This window comes from Lacerta agilis, chromosome 15 (genome assembly GCF_009819535.1).
Source record: "Lacerta agilis isolate rLacAgi1 chromosome 15, rLacAgi1.pri, whole genome shotgun sequence".
In the NCBI taxonomy this organism is placed as follows: Eukaryota; Metazoa; Chordata; class Lepidosauria; order Squamata; family Lacertidae; genus Lacerta; species Lacerta agilis.
In genome coordinates, this window is record NC_046326.1 from 35,597,037 (window position 1) to 35,601,741 (window position 4,705).

The following is a 4,705-nucleotide window of genomic DNA, read 5'->3' on the forward strand; positions in this document are numbered from 1 at the left end:
TTCTACTTGGGTACAAATTTTGCTTCTGGGCCAGTGAAGATGGCAGTGGGTCCAGCCACAAACTGGAAACCAGGAACCTCAGCCCTTGTGGGTGTCGCCAAATGTGCCTCCCCCAGCCTGTTCCTGACCTTCAGGGTTCTCCCCATGCTGAACACCTTCCCCAGATCACCAGCCACACTTTATACCCAGCTTGGGTGTTTTCACCTGGCTGGAGAGGCTACATGGCTGGCTGGAGGGTGTGTGTGTGTTTTTATAGAAACCAGCCTGCAATAAAAATATAAAAATATAGATGTGTTGCTCCACCTACCTTTGCCCCTGGCCCTGTTGTCATGTGACACATGACTATTCCCCAGAAGGAAATGCTTACTGTATATACTTGAGTATAAGCCTAGTTTTTCAGCACATTTTTTGTGCTGAAAAAGTTACCCTCGGCTTATACTTGAGTGAGGCGGGCGGTGGGGGGCGGCGAGAAAGAAGCCCTTTCTCTCCGCTCGTGCCGCCACCCGCTCTCCCCAGTCAACCATTCCTTAAGAAGCGTACAAGAACAGCGGTTCTTTACTCTCCCCAGGCAGCTTGTTCCATTCCTGAACTGCTCGCATAAATACAAACTTGGCAAAGGAGGAACAGGAAGGAGCAGCCCAAAGGGTTTGCTTTCGGGCTGCTCGTTCCTCCTCCTCCTCCACAGCGGCAAAGGTGAACCGGCTTATACTCGAGTCAATAAGCTTTCCCAGGTTTTTGTAGGAAAATTAGGTGCCTTGGTTTATATTTGGGTTGGCTTATACTCGGGTATATAGGTACATCAACTTGAGACGGACACAAAGCTGTGGGTTTCCCCAAAGGTTAAAAATGGGGTGTGGACAGACCTGGACTCAGAACAGCCTTGACAACACCCCTAGCCCACCAATAGAAGGGCACTGCAAATCAGTGTGACATAATGAAAGCCTACATCAGGGGTCAGCAAACTTTTTCAGCAGGGGGCCAGTCCACTGTCCCTCAGACCTTGTGGGGGGGCTGGACTATATGGGGGGGGAATGAACTAATTCCTATGCCCCACAAATAACCCAGAGATGCATTTTAAATAAAGGGACACATTCTACTCATGTGAAAACATGCTGATTCCCGGACTGTTCGCGGGCTGGATTGAGAAGGTGATTGGGCCACATCCGGCCCCCGGGTCTTAGTTTGGGAACCCCTGGCCTACATAGTAGTAGCCCCAAAGCTCAATTCACAGCTGAGCCAACAAAGCTGAAAGTATGATGTCAGGAGCCGGAATCGGGTGAAGGTCAGAAATAAAAAACATTGGAGGCAATGTGGCGGAACGGCAAAGGAGGCGAAATGAAGCTGAAGCGGCCGCTTCTTGACGGAAGACCCGAAGAAGGAGGCAGAAAAACCTGTGAAAACTAAGAATGTTTCTTCCAGTAATGGAGGGGAAAGTTTGAGCCACAGTGTGGAGAAGCCGGCAGCTGATGAAGGAACTGACGACCTCGACGCAAAGCCTGCTCCTGCCAAAATGTCCGAGTTCTGTTTTGCCATTGGCACACAGGTTTCGAAGGAACCAACTGCCTGCAATATCCATCAAGCTCGGAGCAAATGAACTTGAAGAGCCTACTCCAAGCCTAGCTCCAAAAACACTTTTTGTAGCAGCAATCTTCAACGGAGATGAAGATAGCGAGGCCACCAGAAGCTAAAATGCACATGATGAACATTGGAAGGGATGCTCCCAATTTCAGGAGGACCAGATTCTTTCAACAAAGGAAATCAACATGGGTATTCTGACAACCAGAAGTTACAGGATCAGAACATGAAATCTCACCTTGGAAATGTCTGTGAACACAACGACTAGTTGTGTATTGGGATCTGAGTGTTGGGAGAAGCGGGAGGGTATGGTATTAAAGGAACAGTTTCCCTTTTTTTTAGAATGGCGTATGGCTATTTTGGGTGCCACTTTTAAAAGTTTATAAGTTGCGCACAAAAAAACCCTGAGTTTAAAAGTAGAGGTCATTTACATTTTGTATACAGATTTCAAAGCATTTGCTAATTTTGTAGCTTCGTGCGATTAATTTCACAAGGTTATGGAAAATAAAGACATTGGAAGCGGTACCTTTTAAAGAATTTTATTTTACAACTATTCTTATATGAAGACAGAGGAAATGTTACTGTCTCTTTAATCCGTTTAAATTAAATGCTGCTGTGCTTTAAAAAACAACAACAGAAGAAAGATATTCAAAAACACTGGTGTTAGTGAAATTAACTCTTTATTCAAAGAAACCAGAACAGTGCAGGCCTAGTGATCCCAGCAACGCTTCCCAGTAGATCTTGCTCCAAGGAGGTAGATGCTAGAACTGAAGGTCCTCCCTCTTTCCCAAGCTATCTCAGGCTCCTTTGTCTTGTCTCTCTTTGCTCCACCCTCTTCATACCTCTTCTGGTTCTGGGAGCTCAGGGTGGAGGGGAGCTGGTTGCAGCAGCAGGAGCAGACTCCCTGGATTCTTCAGCAGCCAACCTCACCTCTGCCTTTTGGCCCTTGTCCTCTTCAGCCTCCTCTTCTGCCCCTGAGTCTGGACTGCTCTCTGCCTCAGCCTCTTCCTGCTCACTAAACCCTGTTGCCTCTTCAGCTTCTGACACCTCCTCCTCCCAGTCTGCCCCCCTCTTCTCCCACTGCATCACCCTCCCACCACCAATCTCCTGGCTCTGAGCCATCTTCCCCTGGGGTGTCCCTTGGGGGTTCCCCATCTGGTGCCTCCCACCACTTCTCTGCATCCATCCAGACTAGGATGTGGTGACTAGCACCCATTGAGGACTGGTTGGGAAGAAGGTGGAGAGCCCAACAGCCTGGGGGGCACCACAGCCAACAACAGGCAGAGGCAACTGATCCTAGTTTTGTCCCCATCCTCCTCCTCTAGTGTGGTGTAGTGGTTAAGAGTGGTAGACTCGTAATCTGGTGAACCGGGTTCGCGTCTCCGCTCCTCCACATGCAGCTGCTGGGTGACCTTGGGCTAGTTACACTTCTCTGAAGTCTCTCAGCCCCACTCACCTCACAGAGTGTTTGTTGTGGGGGAGGAAGGGAAAGGAGAATGTTAGCCGCTTTGAGACTCCTTCGGGTAGTGAAAAGTGGGATATCAAATCCAAACTCTTCTTCTTCTTCTTCTTCTTCTTCTTCTTCTTCTTCTTCTTCTTCTTCTCCTCCCTGCTAAACTCTACAAGTCCAGTACTGAGGCCAAGGAGGAGCAAGCTGACCAGCAGCTCTTTGGGCTGGATGTAAGTAGGCAAGCAGAGGAGAGGCTGTCCCTGAGCTCTCTCAGATTGGTGGGGCACAGCCCCATTTGCCCTGGTGAACCAGCCTCTGTTTCTTATACCTCCTGCTTTAAACAGACTGAGGCTGCAGGGCAGGGGAATCCAATGCAGAAGTCCTCTTGTCCTCCCCTCGAAAGAGTTAATTTGGTGACCCAAATATGGAGACCCATTTTGAAGTTGCTGGAAATTGCTTTTTAATCCTGGCTCTCGAGGATTGTCTCCGAAACCATCTGCCACGCGCCAAGGGTGGCGGTGGCTGGGTTGTTGTTATTCCTGAGGACTTTTGGTCCTGTCGAGAGTCCTATTCTTCAAGGCCTTTGTTCAGCAAACAAAGGCGTCAAAGCTATCCTCGGCTGGTGGGTGTGCACCCCCTCCTGCACACACAAGGAAATAAGAGGGAAAGGTTAGCATCCATTTTGAAAATGATCACCTGGCTTTGAGCGGCATACTCAGGTCCCGGTCTGTCCCAAACACACCGCAGATATTGGCCACATCCGTTCCACGCAATGGAAGCAACATGATAGCACTTTAAAGAGTTGTGGCTTCCCCCAAAGAATTTTGGGAAGTGTGGTTTCATAAGGCTGCTGAGAGGTGTTAGGAGACTCCTGTTCCCCCCTCAAAGCTACAGTTCCCGGAGTGGTTTTAACAACCAATCCCTCTTTGCGGGGGAACTCTGGGAATTGTAGCTGTTGGAGGGGAACAGAAATCTCCGAACAACTCTCAGCATCCTACAGTTTCCAGGACGCTTTGTGGGAAGCCATGGTTGTTTAAAGTGGGGTGATAACGCGGGTGGCACTGTGGTCTAAACCACAGAGCCTAGGGCTTACCGATCAGAAGGTTGGCAGTTCAAATCCCCGCGACGGGGTGAGCTCCTGTTGCTCAGTCCCTGCTCGTGCCAACCTAGCAGTTCGAAAGCATGTCAAAGTGCAAGTAGATAAATAGGTACCACTCTGGCGGGAAGGTAAACAGCATTTCCGTGCGTTGCTCTGGTTTGCCAGAAGCAGCTTAGTCATGCTGGCCACATGACCCGGAAGCTGTACGCCGGCTCCCTCGGCCAGTAAAGCGAGATGATCGCCGTAACCCCAGAGTCGCCCGCAACCTAACGGTTAGGGGTCCCTACCTTTACCGCTTTAGATGCAAAGTGCAGACGAGGTGAAGAGTCATTGGGATTTCGGGCCATTTCCATCACCCATGAAGGGAGAAAGAGAAGAGGATATTTGTGCCCAACTAGTTGCAATCCTATGCATGCTTCCCTAGGAGTAAGTTCCAATGAACACAGGCATTGGATAGTGCTACAGATGTTATTGTGTGTGTGTTGTTTTTTTAAGTGATTGCAAATATGGTTTGTTGCCCAAGGTGTGGGGTTGTCCAACATGGCATGCCGTTCTTATGGTAGAGCAGACAAGATGGGGAC

The 4,705-nt window shown here is 49.3% G+C and overlaps 1 pseudogene; it reads left to right on the forward strand.

Moving 5' to 3' along the window:
* The first annotated feature begins 1,308 nt into the window (after window positions 1–1,308).
* On the forward strand, window positions 1,309–1,843 carry LOC117060360 (annotated as a pseudogene).
* Window positions 1,844–4,705: the final 2,862 nt, after the last annotated feature.